Source organism: Balaenoptera acutorostrata, chromosome 4 (genome assembly GCF_949987535.1).
Source record: "Balaenoptera acutorostrata chromosome 4, mBalAcu1.1, whole genome shotgun sequence".
NCBI lineage: Eukaryota > Metazoa > Chordata > Mammalia > Artiodactyla > Balaenopteridae > Balaenoptera > Balaenoptera acutorostrata.
Genome location: NC_080067.1, coordinates 63,282,885 through 63,307,015, shown reverse-complemented (window position 1 = coordinate 63,307,015; position 24,131 = coordinate 63,282,885). Strand labels below are relative to the sequence as shown.

At 39.9% G+C, this 24,131-nt stretch overlaps 1 protein-coding gene across 2 annotated transcripts in view; it reads left to right on the top strand.

Annotated features, from left to right (window-relative positions):
- Nucleotides 1-810: 810 nt before the first annotated feature.
- Nucleotides 811-24,131, top strand: part of GNB4 (G protein subunit beta 4) — a 70,186-nt gene continuing 46,865 nt past the window's right edge. The window contains exons 1-2 of one of the 2 annotated variants that reach the window (XM_057544980.1): nt 811-942; nt 10,018-10,374. The gene's annotated coding sequence lies outside the window, so the exon portion shown is untranslated. The remainder of the gene's footprint in view (nt 943-10,017; nt 10,375-24,131) is intronic. The other variant, XM_007195384.2, reaches the window with a different exon arrangement.

The following is a 24,131-nucleotide window of genomic DNA, read 5'->3' as shown; positions in this document are numbered from 1 at the left end:
CAGTTACTCATTAGATGACAAAGTTTCTTTTTTTTTCTCCTTAAGTTCATTTTTGAGTTAATACAAATCTGACTCATTGTCACCAAAGAAGAGGAACCTTCTTGCAGAGACTTGTGCAGCTGCCCTAGGGTTGATCTCTACAGAAAATATACTTAAATTTGGACATTGCTAATAATGTAAATGCTAGTTAATTAAATTCTGGGTTTGGGTGTAACTAAATCAGATTTTGAAAAAAATGGTAAATTGGACTAGAATTTTCTTTAAAAAATGAGATTTAAAAAATGAGGCAGGGGCTTCCCTGGTGGTGCAGTGGTTGAGAATCTGCCTGCCAATGCAGGGGACATGGGTTCGAGCCCTGGTCTGGGAAGATCCCACATGCCGCGGAGCAACTAGGCCCGTGAGCCACAATTACTGAGCCTGCGCATCTGGAGCCTGTGGTCCGCAACAAGAGAGGCCACGATAGTGAGAGGCCCGTGCACCGTGATGAAGAGTGGCCCCCACTTGCCACAACCGGAGAAAGCCCTCGCACAGAAACGAAGACCCAACACAGCCATAAATAAATAAATAAATAAAAATTAAAAAAAAAAAAATGAGGCAGCCTACTTGTTACTTGGGAAGATGCAAATTCCAAATCACTGACTCATTTCCAATGAGAAAGTCCATGAAATTCTCAGAAAGTGAGAAGGAGCAGTACATGTATCTGTAATGAATAATAATGCCACATTGCAGAAAAAGTAGGATTAATGTCATTCTGATTCAGAGCTTTTAAGCCAGGAAATCCAAACAGCAGAAGGCATAAGAGCTCAAATTCATTTCAGTTAAAGCAAAACAGGAAGAGCAGTAAGTAGCTATCCTGATAAAGGGGCAGGGGTGGGGGGCAAACAAGAGCAAAGAAGTTGATGTTCTCTGACTGAAAGAATTTGTGAAGTCTCTTGGATTGGGGTAAGTGTTGGGGCAAGTCAAACTGGATGAGGGTGGAGTGGTTAAATTCTCTACCTGCCTGATTTTTATTTATGTAATACAACTGAAGAGATAGAAAAACTTCTGTGGCATTCATTAACCAGAGGTTTTGACCTAATTTATTTAGAAAGAAATACAATATCCAAAATGAAACCTAAGTGAGGGCAGTTGTGTTACTGCTGGCGAGTAGGCTTCAAAGAGCAGGGATGGGAATACACCCAAGCATGGGGTCAGAAAGTTCTGGCTCTATTTGAAAGCTCTATCATGTATTAGGTGTTTTATTCGATACAGGAGAGGCTCAAAGGGTAGGGAACTGCTGAGGGAGGGGCAGGTTTTGAAGCTATATTTACATAAAATTTGCATAACCCTTTCTTTAGGTTGTATAGTTATTGGGGTTGTCAGGAGGGCTGTTGGAAGTGGAGGTTAGAGAGAGATAAGAAGGATGAGAGCCTGAACCCTTCATTCTCATCCCCTGATACTACCTCAGGACATTGAGCAAGAGTTTACTCTCTCTGAGCCTAAATCTCCTCCTTTGCACAATAGGAATAATAATATCTCCTTTTAAGTCTGTTGTAGCTAGTAAATGAGGTAAATAATGTGAAGTGCTGATTCCTAAATATTCAATAAATGTATATAAACCTAAAAGATACCAAAGGGGAAATACTAAATTAGGATATCTGTTCCAAAGAAGATTGTTTCTATTTTGAAAAAACCTTAACTCGGCCATGTTTCTAGAGCATTTTAAATATTTATTTTCAGATATTTAGTCCTATTTGTTGATTTTTTTTCCTCTAAAGGTACTTTAAAGAAGAGAAAAGCATCCTGTTCAAACCATCATTACCCCCACTAATAGTCTGTCTCAAATGCAAAGGAGCTGGGCTTTCCCATAGAGCACTTAAAAACAGGTGATGATATCACACTCATTATTGCACTCAGCACACCCTATGAGAACAGAGGCTGGCTTCTGCCCAGTAATTTTCTCCCATCCTTGGTCCCTGAGGAGAGTGAATTGCTCCAGAAACCCTTATTAGCTGCTGTCATTTGGATGACAAAAGTGTGAGAGCAGTCCCCTGCACCTCCCCACGTCACATTAAGAACTTAAAATGACAATAAAAGGGCTGAGTGAAGGAAAAGTGTAAAACTGTCCCAAGCCTTAGACCTTGTGCTCTGCTTCCACCTCAGCTTGACCACCCATCTGCCAGGAGAAGACTCCACTCCTAGAAGCATTAATGTTGAATCAAGCATTTTGTTAGTCTGATTTTATTTATTCCTAAATAGCTATGAAGATACATTTTTGTCTGAGAACTTATTAAATGCTCGCAAATGAATGAATAAATGAGTGGATGTATGTATGAATGAATGAATGAAACTCCCAGCAACCTCTCCTTAGAGCTCTGTATTGTTTCATTCATTGAACAAACATGAGAGATCCCTGCTATATGCAGTTATTGTGCTAAGACTAAGGATACAGTGATAAGACGTGAGTCCCAGGCGTGAGATTGTGGCATGGAAGAGTCATATAATTGTAAATCTCTAGCTCATGCAAATAATATATTATGCTCTAGACACTATAAATATGGGCATAATTATAGAAGAGGGAAGTTATGTAGAATGTAACTTGAATACATCATACTCTTGACCTGAACTGAATTTGCTATCATTAACAATTTCACTTAACTTTCTTAGAATTTATATGGGCTTTTGAAAACATGATTTAGATATCCTGGTCCACTTAGAGAATATGGCTAAGGGAGTCTCAACGCATAACTCTTTTTCTCTTAAATAATCCTTGGAGCAAGCAGAGGCTTTCAAAATCATTCCTTTAATCTTAGAGGTTTGTTCTAAAGAGTAGGTTCATTAATGTTTGTTGTTACTGAGAATGGTGTCTCTTCAACATTCAAATAAAAATGTTTAGCGTAATAGTTGATTTATATATCATCTTTTCACCTTTTTTTTTAAACTTCCTAGGTAGAGTTTGAAGTCCAGGCTAAGTGGCTTGGTATCAGACCAAAGCAATTGTTTCTATCAGGAAACAATTAATGTTGTTAAATTATTCTTTCTCAGCTTTCATTGCTGAAGGGAAGTGATATACTGTTGACAGCTATCAGAGCTCTTCATGCTTTATTGCAAAGTCAGTTGAAAAATTACCATATCATTAATCTCAAATCTCAAAAATGGTTCAAAAACCTCTCAGAGAACTGGTAAGATAGGCATGAGATAATATCATTATTTCCAAGTAGAATCACTTGGAAAGTAGTTGGTCTGTATCAGCAAAGGAGACTCATTCCCCAGCTGGATACCTGCCCGGTCCTGAATTTGCTGACCTGCCCAGGAGGGTGCTCAAAGAGCCTGGGAAGAGTGTCTGGGTTAGATTGCATGTTATTACATGGTGGTATTCCAGGCACAGAGGGGCAAGGACAGTCCCCTCAAGTTCTTGGTTCTTGAGAGATACAGAAAGAAGGACAGAGGAGACAGTTTTGGGAACAACACTGACAAAGATGAGAAGGCAAAGAACCTACTCTCAGAAGAGCAAAAAGGCTAGGTGGAGAGAAAAATAGAGGAGTAAAAGATGAACCTGGAAATGTAGGTTGGAGTCCGATTATGTAAGGCCTTGCAAGCCAGTGCAAGGCAGATATATTCAATTCAGTAAGTAATTGGAAATTGTTGCAGGTTCTCTGAGCCAAAAGTGAATCTAATCACTATTGTGTTTTAGGAAAATTAATTTGACAGAAATGCATGGACTAGATCAAGGTAGGGGAAGGCAGGAGATACCTTGTACATGTGATGCCAAAGAAGATACAATAATAAACCACCATTATGAGATACCACTACACACCTATTTGAAAGGCAAAAATTAACAAACACTGACAGTATCAAGTGCTGACAAGGACTCAGAGCAACTGGAACTCCCATACATTGCTGGTGAGAATGGAAAATGGACTAGCCACTCCAGAAAATGATCTGGCAGTTTCTCATGAGGTTAAACATACACTAACCATATAACACTACAATCCCACTCATGGTTACCTGCCCTAGAAAAATGAAAACAAACGTTAACATAAAAACCTGTACATGAGTGTTTATAGAAACTATGTTCATAATTGCCCCAAACTGGAAAACATCCCAAATGTCACTGAGTGGGAGAATGGGTAAACAAACTGTGGTACCTCCATACCATGGAATACTACTCGGCAATAAGAAGGAACAAGGTATTATGTTGAGTGAAAGAAGCCAGTCTCAAAATGTTTCATACGGTATGATTCCATTTACATAATATTCTCGAAAAGACAAAGCTGTAGGGATGGAGGACAGATCAAGGATTGCTAGGCCATAGGGAGGGAGGTGAGATAATAATAATAATAATAATAGGATAGCATGAGAAATTTTGGGGGGATGATAGGACTGTTCTGTATCCTGATTGTAGTGATGGTTACATGAATCTGTACATGGGTTTAAAATCATAGAACCATACACCAAAAGAAAAAGATCAATTTCACAGGATGATAATTTTAAAAATTAAAATTAAAAAAACCAGGGGGCTTCCCTGGTGGCGCAGTGGTTGAGAATCTGCCTGCTAATGCAGGGGACACGGGTTCGAGCCCTGGTCTGGGAAGATCCCACATGCCACGGAGCAGCTGGGCCCGTGAGCCACAATTGCTGAGCCTGCGCGTCTGGAGCCTGTGCCCCGTGACGGGAGGGGCCGCGATAGAGAAAGGCCCGCGCACCGCGATGAAGAGCGGTCCCCGCACCGCGATGAAGAGTGGCCCCCGCTTGCTGCAACTGGAGAAAGCCCTCGCACGAACCGAAGACCCAACACAGCCAAAAATAAATAAATAAATAAATAAATAAATAAATAAATAAATAAATAAATAAGAAAATCCTTTAAAAAAAAAAAAAAATTATAAAATTAAAAAAACCAAAAAACCAAATTAGCAAGGAAAGCAAGATATTTTCCATTGTATGAAATAGCTGTTAGACAGAGCACATTAGCATAACTAAATAAAACAATGCTAAATGGGAAAAAGGAATGGAAAAACAGAATCCTAGATCATTAGACTCATAGATTAACCCAGGGTCAGCAAATATGCTTGTGGCAGATGGTATTTCCAAAAATGGCTGCAGCAATAGGTGTCAGCCTACATGCTCTTCTAGAACCTTGCTACTCCTCCATCAAAAGGTCTATGTCCCTATGACTTGAATTTGTGACTGTCTAGACCAAGAGAGGATGCTGGAAGCTACAGTATGTGCTTCCCCAAGTTAAGTGATAAAAATGCTATGCACCTCCTCCCTGTTCTCTTCGAACACTTGCTCTGGGAACCCAGCCACCGTAGTGTGAGGAATTCCAAGTAGTCCATGGAAAGGCCAAGTGAAGAGGAACAGGGGTCTCTGTCCACAGCCCTGGATGGTCTTCCAACCAACAGCCAGCACCACCTTGCCAGCCATATGACAGAGCCATCTTAAAAGTAGAGTCAAACTAGCTGACACGGCCCAGAGCAGAGCAGAGTGTGTTAGCCAAGCCCTGCCTAAGTAGGTTATCATGAGCAGCATAAACGATTGCTGTTGCGCTAATCCATTAAGTTTGGGGGAGGCTTGTCACACAGCAATAGATAGCCAATAACAATGTTTCTACTCACTTATCAAACCAATAGATCAGAATGCCTTCCTGGTGTGTGGTATAGGTTTCCCCTGCTATCCAAAAGTAGAACCTTCCTAGGAAACCATTTGAAAGCTGAAATAGCCTAAAGTGAAGAAGTAATTACCTTAGGACCCATCTTCCTAATGGAAGCACAAAATAAATCGAGATAAAGCCCAGATGCTCACAGACATAGTTCAAAGATATGGTGGCTGGATGCTGAGACGCTGAGTGCATTTCCCAGGGAAGGAGCTGGGCAGTGCTGCTCTCCTTGCTGCTCTGGGTGTGCAATGCCTCTATAAGGGCTGTTACAAAACAAATGCTGAATGCTATTCTCGCTTTTGGTCTTTTTGCTTTTCCATAAAAGCAAAATCCTCTTTAGATTTCTTTCAGTTAGTAAAAACAGGTTCTAATGTAGGTCCTTCATAAATGTGAAGTGGTGTAAAGTGAACTGTTGAAACGGGGGGAGGATACCTGTATTCAGAAGAATTTGGGGGATGGTAATGAGGCTTAGAGGGAAAGAGTGCATTTCTGATTAGTGAAGTTGTACATTGGGCATAGTACTGAGTGATGGCATCAGTGCTATTTGCCAATCCTGTTAAGATCCAGCACTCCAATTGTATATATTGAACAAGACAGAATGTAGGCAGGTTGTGATCTGCTCACACAGATATTTAGTACCAGAGCCAAAGCTCTAAATCATGTCTTCTGATGTGCAGTTTAGTATTCTTTCCACTTTGCCTGTCCCTTCCCAATAACAGATTCCAGAGAAATGAACCACAGGACCTAGAGCAGCAAATATATATTCCCCTCCTATGCCTGAGACAGACATCATTAGTCAAGTACAGTGCTCTCCTAAGGTCACTGATGTGCATGTAGATGACAGACCCAAATTGCCGTTAGAGAACCTGAGCAGAAAGGCACAAGAGCTATAACTGATGTGTATTAGGAGTGTCAGAAGAACACAGCAAAGGCGGGCTCAAAATATAAGCTGTAGAAAAAGCTTGTATCTAAATGCAATGTGCATGAACAAAAGGGAAGTGTTTGGACATGACTTCTTGGGATTAAGGATGTCTGAAACAACACATAAACTCACTTCTTAGAGTCTACTAAGGAATCGTTTCCCACATCCTTGAGGAACTCTGCTGCATATTCGATTAGACAATTTCCATTTAATATTTTTGAACTATTTTGTTGTAGTTGGAAGAAAACCTGTTACTTTAGTTCTATAAAGTATATTCCATGTATGTAATTTGGTCTCATCCTGAATACAATAGAATTGGAATGTATACAACAGGGTCGTACTGGAATACTGTACACTTTGACGGTTCTGTTCTTCATAATGCACTTGGCGTTGTCTAACAGCAAAGCAGGCTCAGAAAAAAAATAGACTATTTCTAGGGTATGAGTTATTTATTTTATTTTTAAATTTATTTTTGGCTGCTTTGGGTCTTTGTTGCTGCGTATGGGCTTTCTCTAGTTGTGGTGAGTGGGGGCTTCTCTTCGTTGTGGTGCGTGGGCTTCTCATTGCGGTGACTTCTCTTGTTGCAGAGCACAGGCTCTAGGTGCGTGGGCTTCAGTAGTTGTGTCTCTTGGGCTCTAGAGCACAGGTTCAGTAGTTGTGGTGCACGGGCTTAGTTGCTCCGCGGCATGTGGGATCTTCCCAGATCAGGGCTCGAACCTGTGTCCCCCGCACTGGCAGGCGGCTTCTTAATCACTGAGCCACCAGGGAAGCCCTGGGATATGATTTAAAAGCAGAGGTTATGAACCTATGGCACTGTGGATTTTAGGGTAGCTTGCTGAGAAAAGGATTCAGATTCATCCAATAGAGGACCAAGAGCAGAGCTTCTCTGAACTTGGTCCTAAGAGAGCAAAACACCCTGCAGAAGCAACCACAACTGAACTCCCAGAAAAATAATGATCACTCTTCTCCTTTCTTTGATTCTGAGTAGGGCCTGAGGGTGGTTGGTATGAAGGTTATTTGAGTAAAACAAGTAGCCAGGTACCTTTATTCATTCATCTGCTCACTGAGTAATTAGTAGGTGCAAGGTATTCTGTTAAACACCACAAAGAACACAAGGATGAAACAGACAGGGATTTTGTCTTCAAAGGTTCTCTAGCAGGGATCCCACCATCCTCTTTTAACAGAATAGGATTTGACAACATGGGCCTAATGAGTTAGAAATCTAAATATCAGCCAGTGGCATCCAAACACAAGAACACTGGGTTTAAACATTAGAAGCAGGCAGGATACATCATTACAATTGTCTACACAAATCTACAGGCTTCGAGAATATTAATAACACTTTCTTTCTTTCTTTCTTTCTTTCTGTCTCTCTTTCTCTTTCTTTTTCTTCCTTCCTTTCCTCCTTCCTTCCTTTCTTCCTTCCCTCCCTCCTTCCTTCTTTCCTTCCTCTCTTTCTTTCTTTCTTTCTTTCTTTCCTTCTCTCTTTTTCTTTCTACATGGATTATGCTATCATTTGAAAAATTACTAATTGCTGGGTCACTTAGATGCATCACTGTGCTTTTAAGAAATTATTCCTGCTAATGAAATTCTTTTCATCAGCTCTACTTTCAGATTTACAACACAGGCTTGTCCTTTAACAAGTAAGTGTTCTTTCCAGAAAAATGTGCAGCAGATGTGGCAAAACAGAAATATAATATTCTTGGAAGTGAACTAGTTTGGATAATAAACTTTCTTGTACTTAGACTTTATTCTTCTAGTCCACATCAAATTTTCAGGAAGGTTGAAGTGATCATTTTGTGTAATTTATTCTCAAGTCTTCAAATAATGGTCAGTAAAATTCTTGTAAACTTTTTTCAGGTTTTTGTGTTTCGGAGCTGTTGATTTATATTTCCCCTAATCCTTTCTGGAATAGAATAACACAGTACTTTCCACTGGGTTTTCCTAAATACCAGCAACTTGTTTTTCAGCTAATAATCTTAACCCAACCACCTCTCAAAGACCTGTACAAGTGCCAGTGCACAAGAACAAGACAGAAAAGAATCTAAAAGAAAGTGGGCTTTGGAGTCAATCCAATCTAGATTCCATGTAAGGCTGTGACACTTACTGTGTATTCTATGTAAATTACTTAATCTCACTGAGCCTCAGTTTCTTTATCTGTAAAATGGGGATAGAATGCACACTGTAAAGTTAGTATGAGAATTAAGTACAATATAAGAAAGCAGGGAGCCTGGTATGTAATAGGAGTTCCTTAAATAATAATTTCCCTTTGCTTCCTCCTAAAAATGACAATGATAAAGCTCAGGATTTAATCATTAAAACATATAAATAGTTACAGCTGCAAACTATTCAGTCCCCAATCAACTTTTCAGACATTGATATGTAGAAGATTTGGCATTTCTCCTCTTTCTTCTTAATGGAAACAAGCACCCCACATTAAGGAAAATGAAAATTTGGGGGAAAAAAACCACCTATAATTTCATCACCCTAGCACCACAGCTGTTTCCATTTTTGTCATGGTCTGGCTTTTAAACAAAACGGTCACATTTTCTCCACAGCTGCAGTCAGGGTGTGCTCATCATGAAGGTACTAAAAGATTTATTCCAGGTGATGGTGGGACGCTGCTGAAGAAGAAATGGAAGGCTGCGGAGGTGTTAAAGTTCTCTTAAGATATTGTTCAAACGTTTCTCCAGCACAAAAACTCCACAAAGAACTCCTCTGCAGTTGTCGTTACCCAGGGCTGTTTCTTTAAATTGTTTGACGTCAGAGAAGGAATGCTATAGCAACAGTCTGTCAAACTGGAATTAACTCAGAAGAAAGATGGGGGTGGGGAGAGGAAAATTGCTCCCGGGCGGTACTGACTTCAGAGGAAGCAAATTGGGTAGATGCATTCATTTTATGACATTTTAAACATAAAACACCCCTAGAAATCTAGAAAAAGTCGGTTGCATGTGATGTTTAACTCATGCAGAGATGAGCAACTTGACAGGGTTATCTGGAAGGCCCGGTTTCATCAGTGACAACAGTAACGATAACTTCCAAGCATTGATCATTTATTTAGAGGCAGGCTCTGTGCAAATGTTATCGCAGTTAAATTTTTCGCACCTTTTTGAGGCAGGTACAGTATCCCTATTTTGCCCACGATGAAACTGAGGCCCTGAGATGGTACACGGTCATACAACTAGGGACAGTAGAGCTGGGATTGCAATGCAATTTTGTAAGACTCCGGGCTTCAGTTTACTCTCTTACATTTAGAATTCCAGAATGTTAAACCTAAACGGGACCTTGAGGTCTTCTAAATCAGCCCCTCTATCCTGCCCACGAGCAAGCTGAGGCCTGTGCGGTGGCAGGAAGGAAACCGGCCACACCACTTGGGCGCTACTCAGAAGTGTGCTCCGGCGTCCAGGCGCCGAACCAAGAAAACGAAACTGCCCGGGAATAAATGTTTTTCTTCTTCTAGCAGGAAACGAGAGAGAAAATAGGAAGCAGACGCTCCGCTCCGCGCCAGCTGCTTTCGCCCCCCGCCCGGGCCGCGCACGCTCCAGGGTCTGCGCGCGTCCGCGGCGCGTCCCCGCGGGCTCGCGCGCCTCGTGCCTCGCGCCTCGCGCCTCGCGCCTCGAGCCACGTCCCCGCCCCGGCCCCGCGCGCCGCGGAGTTGGCTGCTGGGAGGCGCGGGCCTGGGTGTGGTCGGCGGATCTCGGCGGCGCTGGTCTCGGCCGTACTCTGCGCTCTGCAAGCCGGCTCCGCGCGCTAGGGGCTGCTGAGCGCCCAGCTGACCTCCGCACGCCCAGTCCACGCGGGCCCAAGCTCCCTCCAGGTAGGCGGCGGCCGCGCTAGCTGCGGCTCGTCGGTGCGCCCCGCGGGGGCATCCCGGGCTTCCCGCAGGGGGCGTGAGGCGCGGCCGGCGGGGTCCTCCTGACTCGGGGACGGGGGACTCCAGGAGGCGGACCCTGCCCGGGAGGGACGGGGCGGGCGCGCCTCGGTGGCGCTCCGCTCCAGTGCGGGGACCAGCCGCTCGGCCGCCGCTTCGGGCACTTCCTGGGCAGCGAGGGGGCGGTCTGTGGTCCTTGGCCTCCAGACCCCCAGGTTTCTTTCCGCGCCTCGAGGCGCCTCCGGGGCACTGGAACGCGAGCTTGTGTTTGTCCCGAGAATAGCGGTTATTCAGGGCTTCCCAGAAGGGTTATTGGGTGGTGAGCGCTGGGAGAGATAAAAGTTCTCCACCGAGTGCTAAAAATGAGTCCAGTGGTTTCGTGTTAAATTTATTTTGTAAAGGATATGATGCCCAATATTTGGCGGGGGGGGGGAGGAATTAAGGATTTTGAATACTTGTAAGTTCAGTACATGATAAAATGTTTTCCTTTTCTCTCCACATTCTTTTTCTGCTTCAAAACACAAATGATTGCCTTGTATTGCACTTTGATATTTATTGCTCTTCGGCAGAGGAAGAATTTCCCAAAGTTTAAAAACAGACTTTAATTTGTTTATAGAAGCAGCGTCTTGTTATTTTGCATCTCTCTCTCTTCCCTTTTCTCCCACTCCTTCCTTTTCTCTTTCAGTAAAGGGTGTGGATGCATCTTTCTCCTTCCACAAGTAAAATAGCTCGGTCTGTGGATTAGCACCCTACTGGAAAGTTTTCTTAAGACGTTCGGCATTGAATTGTTGATGAATTCTAATCGTTTTGGTATTGCATACTGAGATTGTGACCTCTAAGTGCGTCTTCTAGAACAGAGGTAGAGCACACACTGCTTATTTAAGATGAAAGAGAAGTCATTTCTAGTCGGCGAGGAAAACGACGGTCTGTAACGTAAAATTGTATGCTTTGAGTCTCATTGCCATTGCGCATTTTAAGGCTCTTCAGTGTGGAGCTTTAGGGTTATTACTGATTCTAGGCTCTGAAAGTTTATTGTATGTTTCAGTATTTAGTTAAATATCATTTTAAGACTTTCTATGTTGCATTTTGGTTTGTAGATTAATTTGAAAGTGAAATAGAAACTTTTAAAACATTGCTTTATTGAACGTCCTTAATTCTCTTGTGTATACACATTTATAAAATTATAAAATTGGTTAATATGGCTTTTGATACATTTATGTTCATCTCTTTGTGAGCCATAGGCATTACTTAGGTTATTCAGAGTCGTTGGTCTTTGTTAACTTGCAGAATTGCTTCTTTTATTATTTTCTCCAGTTTTATTGAGATATAATTGGTATATAACATTGTGTAAGTTTAAGGTGTACAACGTGACGATTTGATAGATATGTAAATTACAAAATGATTACCACAGTTAAAGTTAGTTAATACATTCATCACCTTTGTGTGTGTGTGTGTGTGTGTGTGAAATTTAAGATTATTCTTTTAGCAACTTTCAAGTATGCAATACAGTACTGTTAACTGTAGTCACCATGTTGTACATTAACCCCCAGAACTTATTCATCTTATAACTGGAAATTGTTTGTTTTTTAAAATTAATTAATTAATTAATTTTTGGCTGCTTTGGGTCTTTGTTGCGGTGGCTTCTCTTGTCTCGGAGCATGGGCTTTAGGCGTGTGGGCTTCAGTAGTTGTAGCACGCGGGCTCAGTAGTTGTGACACACAGGCTTAGTTGCTCTGCAGCATATGGAATCTTCCCAGACCAGGGCTCGAACCTGTGTCCACTGCATTGGCAGGCGGATTCTCAACCACTGCACCACCAGGGAAGTCCCTAACTGGAAGTTTTTAACATTTGATCAACATCTCCCCAGAATTGTTTCTTTTAAATCATTGGCACTTTAGTATGTCAGCACATATTTTTACACTTTAAAAATAGACTCTGGGACATTTTGAAAATTGAGAATTGGAACTACGTGTTGGACATTTTTTTTGCCCTTACCAAATACTGCCTGAGATGGTGTGATTTCACTGATTTCTTTTAGGCATGTTATTGAAACACACTGTGTAATTTCTTTACCTTGTTAATCTGCATTTATTATAGGAACTACTTATTAAGTATATGTTCTGGGCCAGGGGCAATGCTATACATTATTCTGTTTATATTCCACATTAACTTGGCAAAAGAGACATTATCCAGTTCTACAGGTAAGAAAATTGTGGCTCTGAGATGTTAAGTAACTTCCCAGTGGTTATGTAGCTGTTAGGTAACTCAGTTGGGATTTAAGGCCAGACCGCTCTGTCTCTAAAGTTCATGTTCTTCCCTCTGTGCCACACTGACTTAGTGCCAGGACATGAGGAATAACCCTCAGTTACTCAATAGCATATTTGTAAATTTTCCAAGACGTGCCGGAGATGTGGGTTTGATTTTCTAGCATGATCATTACTATCCATCTGTGTTACTACACAGATCCTCATGTCAGCCATTCTCTTCTCACCTCTCTATTCCTGCTTAAATGTCTAGCTCAAAGTTCAAAACCTCCCTCTTGCCAGGGCAGAATTTCTCCTACTGACATTAATAGGTAGTGATAGCTTAATTATCCTTCCAAAATAATAACCCCATTTTATGTGGGTTCTCTAGAGCCATAGGTATAACTAATTAGGAAGGTTACAAACAGGATGGCAATCTATTTTGGAGTATGGGAACCTTTTGATATCCCTCAAATTTAAACCAGAAGTTATTTTGATAGATATTTCTTTCTGCAGTTATCCCATCCGTTCTCCACCTTCAATTTCAGTTTCTGTGGAATCATTTACATTATAATACAAACATTCTGTTATGTCTCCCATCTTAAAATTCTTTCTTCATCCAGTATGCTGTCCCATTTCTCTGTTCCACATTGAGAAAACATAATCTTTTGATAGAACAAAAATAGAGAAGAGGTAACCAGAAACGAATTAGCTACCTGTAGAGGGTGGGTAGGAACTGAGTAAAAGGGATGGTGGAGGGAATGGCATTGCTCTGATTATACCTTTTTGTGTAGTTATGAGCTTTGGAAACTTGGTAATTTTTATATGTTCAAAAATGAAATTAACAGGATTGGGAGAAAAAAGCCTCCAAAATTGAATATAAACAGCAACAGATGAACTAACTGTATTTTAGTGAATAACGTAAACTCTCAGAAGAAAAAAAATGAATCCAAGTAAGTTTTTAACACAGGACTTTGATTATATACCTTTAACCTAAAGGTGAAAGGACTGCCAACAACGACAACAAAAAACCTTGAACCGTGTGTAGTAGGCTGTTATCTATAGTGTAGAGATATAGCAGTTCTGAAACTATTTTGTGTTTGTTGTAGGATTGAGCAAATGAGTAAATTCATGCTATTTTGAGAGCTAGGGTTTTCAGTGTGGGAGAAGAGAAATAAAAAATATGAAACAGAAGAAGGCAATGAAGACCTCTATGGTGTTGGACTGGAATTAGAGTTATCCATATGAACTCATGATTAAAATATACCTACATTCATACAGACATGCATATAATTCCTAGCTCTGTCTGATGAAAGGGCTAGAAGTAATGACACCCTAGTAGCAGTGAGCACAACCAGTGCACAGACCTAAATGGCTGGTTCGAGAGCTGGGGAAGGGAAAGTATAAGATGAGCGTAGAACACAAAGTAAGGAAAGATTCAAAAAAATAATGGGGGCATGTCAAAGGGATGTAGGAACTAGCTTGAACAGCCAAATCTGGGAAAATTTGAGCATCAAAATGAATAATAATAGTAATGTCTTATAACCCATTGAATGAAAAGAATCCACAAGTCCATAATAAATAAATAAAATAAGAAAAAGGGAAAAACTGTTCCCGGTAGACCACCAATAAAAACTGTAGAAGGAACAATAGAGTTAGAAAAGTCACTAGTTTGCAACCATCATGATAATACTGATTCAGGCAAGTGTTACTAATAGAGAAAGGTCGATGAGGAAAAGGGTATTACTACTGTTTCCAGTGATCTCTCTAGAGATTACCAACCAAGGGGAAGACAGTAACTTCACAGTGGAGAAATCTGGCAGATACCACTTCAGTCAAGTGATCAAAATTAACATCACCAGTAGTGGCATAAACATGTTCCTTTTAACCCTCTTGCACTGTTGGTGGGAATGTACATTGATACAGCCACTATGGAGAACAGTATGGAGGTTCCTTAAAAAACTAAGAATAGAACTACCATACGACCCAGCAATCCCACTACTGGGCATATACCCTGAGAAAACCATAATTCAAAAAGAGTTGTGTACCACAGTGTTCACTGCAGCTCTATTTACAGTAGCCAGGACATGGAAGTAACCTAAGTGTCCATCGACAGATGAATGGATAAAGATGTGGCACATATATACAATGGAATATTACTCAGCCATAAAAAGAAACAAAACTGAGTTATTTGTAGTGAGGTGGATGGACCTGGAATCTGTCATACAGAGTGAAGTAAGTCAGAAAGAGAAAAGCAAATACCATATGCTAACACATATACATGGATTCTAAAAAAAAAAAAAAAAATGGTTCTGAAGAACTTAGGGGCAGGACAGGAATAAAGACACAGACGTAGAGAATGGACTTGAGGACACGGGGAGGGGGAAGGGTAAGCTGGGAAGAAGTGAGAGAGTGGCATGGACATATATACACTACCAAATGTAAAATAGATAGCTAGTGGGAAGCAGCCACATAGCCCAGGGAGATCAGCTCGGTGCTTTGTGACCACCTAGAGGGGTGGGATAGGGAGGGTGGGAGGGAGGGAGATGCAAGAGGGAGGAGATATGGGGATGTATGTATATGTATAGCTGATTCACTCTGTTATAAAGCAGAAACTAACACACCATTGTAAAGCAATTATACTCCAAAAAAGATGGTAGAAAAAAAATGTTCCTTTTGACATGCTTGAAATAGGGATGTCATTACTTTTCTGTGGTATTTCTAAAATGCGTAACCAAAATCTAATCACAAGGAAACAGTTGAGAGACCTTAACTGAGGATTGTTCTACCAAGTAACTGGCTTGTACTCTTCCAACATGTTAATGTCATGAAAGACAAAGGCAAAGGAACTGTTCCAGATTAAAGGAAGTTCAGGAGACCTGTCAGTTAAATGCAATGCATAATCCTGGATTGGATCTTGGGTTTTGGGAAATCCAGTTACTCTAAGAACGTTATGGGGACGTTGGCAAACCTTGAATATGTACTGAATATTAAATATTAAACTTGAATATGTACTGAATATTAAATAATATTGTATCAAATTTAACATATGTTAAATTTCCTGAATTTGATAATTGTACTGTAGTTACGTAGGAAAACGCCCTTGTTCTTAGAAGATATACAGTGAATTATTTAGGAGTAAAGGGTCAAAATATCTTCAATTTACTCTCAAATGGATAAGCAATAATAATTATTACATATAGAGAAAGCAATAAAGCAAATGTGGCGAATGTTAACAACTGGTGAATCTAGGCGAAGGGAATAAGAGTATTCACTATATTAAAATTTTCAACTTTAAGTTTGAAATTCCAAAAACATGGAAAGTTAAAACTTCAAAAACTAATAAAGCTACTTAGTGTCCAAAAGTCTTGGAAAGATTCCATGTAGGCTGTATCTACTTCGCAACTCCTTCTCTCCCTCTTCTTCTGAACCTACTCCAGAGACTTTATCCTTCCTATCCCACAAAACCATTCAAGGTCACCAGGGATGTCAGTCTTGCCAAATTAGATCTCTCAGCCACGTTTGACACAAGTGATAGATAACTCCTTCCTTATTGAAGCATTTTTTTCCCTTGACTTCTGGGACACTAACTCTGATTTTCATCCTGCCTCACTGGCTGTGGCTTCTTATTCTTTTCCAACTCAGTAAATGGTATCGCTATTCACCCAGTTGCTCAGTTTAAAACTCCTAAGAGTTATCCTGATTGACTCATCCTATATCTGTTCCTCCATTGGCAAGTATTATGGCCTCTAACTTAAGAATTATTCCAAATTGTCTGTTTTTCATCACTTCCACTGCCACTACCCTTGTGTCAAACCACCATCTTTCCTGGTCCAGACTACTGTAGCAGTGCCTAACTGGTCTTTCAGCTTTCAGTGTCTGTGTCCCCTAGCAGCCAGCATGAACTTTAAAAGGTATGAATCAAATCAGATGATATCTCCCAGTCATCAGAACACATTACTGTTAGATGAAAACTGAAGTCTTTATTATGGTCAGGAGGCCTACATGATCACACGCTTGGGCTCTTGCCCACCTCTGTTATATCTTCTGCTTTGCTTACTCCCCTCCAGCCTTACTCTACTCTCTCCCGTTGATTCAGTTTGCCAGGTTAGTTTCTGCCTCAGGGCCTTTGCATTTATCAGTACTATTTCTTGTACCTGGAATGCTCTTCCCCATTTAAGGCATGGCTCATTCCCTCATTTCATTCCGGTCTTTACTTAGATTAATTTATTTAAAAATAGCCTTCCTGGTCACCCTCTAACTTCTTGCAGGTTTTTTTTCCCCCTGCATAGTACTTATCTGTACTTGAAATTGTTATTTATTCACGAGCTTTATAATCTTCTCCTAGACAAATATAGAATAAAGCTCCATGACCACGGGAAACTTTGTTTTGTTTACTGCTGAATCCCTGGAGCCTGGAATGTGCCAGGCATGTGGTTGGAATTCAGATATTTGTTGAATGAATGAATAAATGCATGAATTAATATTTGCCAACTTTCTGGCTGTATTTTATTTAACACTATTGCAATTGGAGAAGATTGTCTCAGAGAATCCCATAACATCGGTGCTATTTTTTGGTGACACTGCTCCAGGTTTTCTGGAAGCTAACAAGTTATCAGCTTTGTGTTTCACGACTTCATCTTTCTTTTGTCTGCCCTCTGGTGGAGGGAGTACTAATAAGCAGGAGATAGTAGAGTAGGTCAGTAGGAAGAAATAAAAGTGGATGAGTCTTGATCACAAACTGGATAATTAACTTTTAAATTACAAAGATTTGAAAATTTAAATTTTAGGTAAGCCTCAAAATTAACCGTAATAAGGTTGGAAAGAATGAAAAGAAAACTGGCAGTAGTTAGATTTAAAGAACTGTCTGGCTTAGGATGAAAACTAAAACTAGCTCCAAAATGTTTTGATTACTTAAAATAATTTCTGCTTAAATATAATTCTTCTCAAAATATTTTTAACATTTTTCCATCTTTAGTTCAAAGACATCTTTTTCTCAACTGTACTAATAATTTCAGCTAACCTTTGTTGACTTTTCCAGTTGTCAGTTAACATATGCCACGGGAAAAGCCAGTATTCAAACCCCAGCAGTTGGGTACTAGAGGCAGCACTCTTAACTACTGTGCTTCACTACAGCCTTCCTACTAATGTCCTATGAATGGTACAGGCACCAAAGAATTCCCTTTGGTGTAATAGTTATGAACAACAACAACAAAAATGCTTGATAAGGGGAATTCTCTGGCGGTCCAGTGGTTAGGACTCCCGTGCTTCCACTGCAGGGGGCACGGGTTCAATCCCTGGTCGGGCAGCACAGCCAACAGAAAAAAAAGCTTGATAAGTTCACAGCATGTGTTCCTCAATACCACTTTCCTAGTATGCCTTATGGAGAGCTTTTTCTTACAGAATTGCTGAGAACTATATCTTATTTAATCTGTTTTGAAGTAGAAATCACATTAAATGATTTCAACACTTGTGTACTATTGACTTGCTAAAATAATATAAAGTTTCTCTTAATGTCCATATTTAATATTTAAGGCAATATACAGCTTTAAAATTTTTTCCCCAGTGTCACCTTTAGCTCTCCAATTGATTTATTTTTATAATTTTTGGTTATATAAACAATTAGGTAATGCCTGTCTTTAAACATTCATTCTTACCTCTTCAAAAATACCATGTTTTTTATTTTTTAATTTATTTTTGGCTGTGTTGGGTCTTCGTTGCTGCACGCGGGCTTTCTCTAGCCGCATTGAGCAGGGGCTACTCTTCGTTGTGGTGCGCATGCTTCTCATTGCAGTGGCTTCTCTTGTTGTGGAGCACGGGCTCTAGGTGCGCGGGCTTCAGTAGTTGTGGCAGGTGGGCTCAGTAGTTGTGGCTTGTGGGCTCTAGAGCTCAGGCTCAGTAGTTGTGGCCTACGGGCTTAGTTGCTCCGTGGCATGTGAGATCTTCCCGGACCAGGGCTCGAACCCGTGTCCCCTGCATTGGCAGGTGGATTCTTAACCACTGCGTCACCAGGGAAGTCCTACCATGTTTTTAGAAGCCTTACTTTTTCTTCTTCATCATCTAACTTGTAATACATTTCTAGCTATAGAGAAATTGATAGAATATGTATCATAAAGTGAGAACACTACTTTGGTAGGGACAAAGATGAGGACAGTGGTCCCTGTGCTCAAAGTGCTAATAACCTCTGGGTTCTTACATAGGAATTTTTGGTATTTTTGTTATGATGACATTTACCAATGGCTTGACTCCGTTTTTTTTTTTTTTTTAATTAATTAATTTATTTATTTATTTTGGGGTGTGTTGGGTCTTCGTTTCTGTGCGAGGGCTTTCTCTAGTTGCGGCGAGCGGGGGCCACTCTTCAACGCGGTGCGCGGGCCTCTCACTGTCGCGGCCTCTCTTGTTGCGGAGCACAGGCTCCAGACGCGCAGGCTCAGTAGTTGTGGCTCATGGGCCTAGTTGCTCCGCGGCATGTGGGATCTTCCCAGACCAGGGCTCGAACCCGTGTCCCCTGCATTGGCAGACGGACTCTCAACCACTGCGCCACCAGGGAAGCCCTTGATTCCATTTTTTTCCCCTTCAGTTTTTATGAGTTCCCCACCTAAACACCTTTACTCAGGAATTGTTTAAAATACGAAAATTGGACGTTAACTCTTTGGTTTGTGACATTAAAACCCCAGTAATGCAACTTAAGCTGAATGAGGCTCTGTTGTACAACTGGCATGTGACATAGATTATATTGATACGTTGTATTTAGGATAATTAACAAGGCTTGTAATGACCAGTTTCATAAGGAAATAATTTGAACCATTTTTTACTTTCTAGGCTTCTGTAAATTAAATTATGTATTTAAATGGAAAAATGGTAGACAGCTAATTACTTAAGGAAATTGAAATTCGTCAACAAGGGATCGTCATTATGTGCATTGCTTACTAAATGTGCCCCTAGGGAAGCTGTTGGGAGAGAATAAACTTTTTGAAAAATGTGGTCTTGTCATTTGGTGTAAAAAAGCAAAAGCAGTTGGTATTTTAAAAGTTTTAATAGATACTAGTTTTCATGGTTCTGTTAACCTTTACTTTTGGGAATTAAACTTTATCAACAAGGGATTTTATTATGTTTATTAATTATTAATGTGCCTCTAAGGAAGATTTTGGGGGAAAATGAATTTAAAAACACGCACAAAGACTCCTCCATGCCTTAAGATATAAAAAAGGAGAGAAATGTTTGTATGTAAATTTCCCCCATGGTTATAACTAATCTTTTCATGAGGGAACATCTGCGTATAGTTTCTAGAGATGATAGAGAGACAGGTTATGAAGGGATTGTGAAGCATCAGGAGCAATGTGTGTTTCCTTAAGGCTGCTGAAGGGCAGTATTGGTGTATGTGATAGTGAGTGTGGCAGGATGAAAACATCCATAGGACAGTCTGAGCAGTAGACTAAAACTGTATGCGACTACAATGTAAATGTAACTAAAGGTGCGTACACTGTCCAAGCCACCTGGTGGAGATAAACTCTCTGTTGATTGATGGATTTTGAGGATATTAGTTGTAGGAGTAGGGAGCTGGGGATGGAGTGGAGTTCCAAATAGCTAGTGTGGGTTATTAATTAGCTGTTAGTCTAAACCCAAGAGAGCAATCAGATGACATTTTGGTAAAGAAAGTGTGATCCTGAAGTAGCATTGGTGGATATCTGTTCATCTCAGACCAACATCATATAAGTACACTTGCTTCTTAATTAGTAAATCTTCCAAAGTTTTATCTCGTACATTATAGGCATTATAGCTTTATGTTAGAAAGAATGAAATCTGCCCTGGGAGAAAGACTCTGAGTGCTATACTCTATTTCTACTTATTATTGGTAATTTTATTATTTGCTATACTCTATTTCTACTTATTATTGGTAATTTTAAGATATTTAAATTTAAGATATTTTACTTTTATTAAAACTGAACATACGGAATTGTAGCTACCTTTCTATGAATATGTTAATTACACAAGTCACATTTTGTGCTATCAAGCCAACTCAGCAAATGAGTTAGATCATGATTGATGCCTGCTAGGCACTCATAAAAATTTGTTGGATGAAATTCTGATATATCCAGCTGTCATATTTTCATCCTTTAGCGGTGGGATTAATTTAAAAAATTTTTTAGATATAACCAAGAGTAATATGTAATCAGGGCTGGTGAGTTTCTGTTGTTTCTGGTAAAACAAAAGCAAATTATGTGACTTTAAAGGGTATAAGACTTTGTGACTTAGTGGTACAGAGATGAACCATGCATGGTCCTATCAAAAAAATCCAAAAGGTGATAATATTTGAGTGAAGTCATATGAGAAAAGACGGGCTGACAAGGTTATGATCTGTAATGTACATAATCATAATTCACTTTCCTAATGTTTGGTTCACAAATCCTTGGAAATACGAAAACTAGAGGCGTCACAACTTAGAGAAAGTAGTTTGAGGACTAAGTAAAAGGAAATACCCTCCTATTTTACATCTCTGACAGTGAATTTATAGAACTGGTTACTTTAAGAGGTTGTATAGCTAAAAATACAAGCATACTGAAAGTGGTTTCAGTGGATTCACAGACAGTGGTTTTAGAATGTATTGCATTTAGTTTAAGGGAAATCCTTAGTATGTTGAGTTCAGTCACATTCTCATGAAACATTTGATTTTGGTGACATAGCACTCTAAATATGTGCCGTATTGTGGCACTTATATCCGAATATAATTATTCTTATCTTTCTTGTGAGAAGATAAATTTTTCTGATTGGGATGGGTCAGTTCTTGTGCCTGGTGCAGGGTAGGTGTTAAATACATGTTTGTTGAGTGGAAGAATAAATCACATGATGATTTGAATTGACAGCAGTTGGAATAGTGCTCATTTATTATGTACTTGGGACTAGAGATAAAAATAATAGGAAATGCAGGAAGAAAACTCTTTTTTTGAAAGCCTTCCCAAAATGTTAAATGGAAAAAAGCTAAACCTATTCACTTAAATTTTCCATTGAATCTCTCTGTATATATGTATGTGGGAATTTAAAAGGGATACACTAAAAAGAACAGAAGCATATCCACTTTATATTTAAAACATGTATTCTGCATCAGGTTTTCATGTAGTACCTGATATTACAGTAGTTTTAGTTTTTGTTAGCTTTGCCTCAAGACTTCTTCCCTTTCTTTTCCCTTTCCTTGATTAAGGATAATTTTTTAATTAAAAATTTAATTTAATTTTAATTTAAAAATCAAACTCAAAGAACTTAAGGTTAATAAACACAGCTTTTATAAATGGCAAATAGTCTTAAGACATTGCAGATGTCTCACATTTAATTTATAATACAAATGTAAAAAATGTGTAGGAATGAAATAACAAAATCCATTTGCTTTTAATTTCATGAATTCCTATTCTTTAAAAAAAATTTTATGCATGATATTTTATGGGGTCATGGAATTTACCATCTCAGTTTAGATTTCTGCAACGATGACATAGCCTGTTCAATGATAGAGCCTCAAATTATTATCCAAAGTGTTCACCCCAAGTGGATCTGTTTATGACACTTGGATAAAGAACTTGGTTTCTTGTTGATTGATTTATAACTATGTGTGGACTGATCCTGTTGTGCCTTGTTAATAAAACTTAATCACAAGTGGGTTTTTTGTTGTTTTTTTTCAAAGAAAAATATATAAAAGTCAGTGTTGGCATTTCATAATCCAAGTTCCTTTTTTAGTTAATTTCAAGGATACATGAAACACTGTTTTCTTCGGGGTATTTTCTCATATACTTTGCTACTTTAACAAAGATTAATACATTTAAGCCTTGAATTTAAAAAAATTGTTTTCAAGTATCTGTCTTTTCAGGAGACATGGGTATTTCAGCATAGAAGATAGCTTGGTTCTTAAGTTGTCCTTTTCAATCCTGGTGTTTATTTCATTTTTATATTTCTTAAAGAGTAAAGCAAGACCAAATACAAGTAGATCATTTTAAAGAAGGTAATGGCTGCCAAAAAAAAAAAAGAAAGAAAGAAAATAAAGATTTTGCCAGATGCATTGTTTCCCTTGAGGAAAGGGAAGATAACACCTGAAATACGTCAAGGAATTGTTAATGATTTCTTTGTAAAAAAATATTTTAAGGTGTGAGTGTTGAAATAGGAAATGTATATGGAAACTTCTCTGTCGTCTTTTCCTGTTGCTTCTTTTCTCATTTCCAAGCTATCCTTCAGAAAAATAAAACTAAAAAATTTCATAATTCAGATATGGGAAATAGTTTTGCTCTATTATTTATTTATTTATTTATGGCTGTGTTGGGTCTTCGTTGCGGTGAACGGGCTTCTCATTGTGGTGGCTTCTCCCTTTGCGGAGCACGGGCTCTAGGCATACAGGCTCAGCGGCTGTGGCACGTGGGCTCAGCAGCCGTGGCTCGCAGGCTCAGTAGATGTGGTGCATGGGCTTAGTTGCTCCGCGGCATGTGGGATCTTCCCAGACCAAGGCTCCAACCCGTGTCCCCTACATTGGCAGGCGGATTCTTAACCACTGCACCACGAGGGAAGTCCCAGTTTTGCTCTATTTTAAAACCAATTGGAATGGGAATGATTTGTTTCTATAATTATGTATTCCATCTATTATCTTTGTTTTTTTTTAAGTATCTAGGTGTTGTGTTTGACCAGGAAGATAATATAAATGCCATTTAGTTTTTTAGGAACTTTTTAATACATGAACACACACCCTTGAGGTTTCCTCCAATCTAGTGGTTTTAGACAAGAGTTTAGACCTGTGGTTCTCAAACTCCAGGAGGCATCAGAATCACCTGGAGTGCTTGTTAACCACAGATTGCTGGGCTCCATCTCAGGGTCTCTGGTTCTTTAGTCCTGGCAAAGGGCCTAAAAGTTTGCATTTCCAGCAAGGTCCTCAGTGATGCTGGTGCTACTGGTCCCCACCTTTTGAGAACCAATGATTAGGCTATTTGGTTAAATTAGTGGTTATCTACCGTGTTTCTTCCCTTACACACCTGATTGATATACCGTTAATAATGCCCCAATCCAGGAGTCATGGCATTGGAGTGGGATGGACAAGGTGCTGTTGGAGAGTCAGGTATTGAGATCTTCAGGAGGTGGGTGTAGTTTGAGATAGCCCCCTTTTTAAAAAATTAATTTATTAATTTATTTATTTTTGGCTGCGTTGGGTCTTCATAGCTGCACACAGGCTTTGTCTAGTTGCAGTGAGCAGGGGCTACTCTTCGTTGCAGTGCGCGGGCTTCTCATTGCGGTGGCTTCTCCCTTTGCGGAGCACGGGCTTCAGTAGTTGTGGCACGTGGGCCCTAGGGCACACGGGCTTCAGTAGTTGTGGAGTGCGGGCTCAGTAGTTGTGGTGCACGGGCTTAGTTGCCCCGTGGCACGTGGGATCTTCCTGGACCAGGGCTCGAACACGTGTCCCCTGCATTGGCGGGCAGATTCTTAACCACTGAG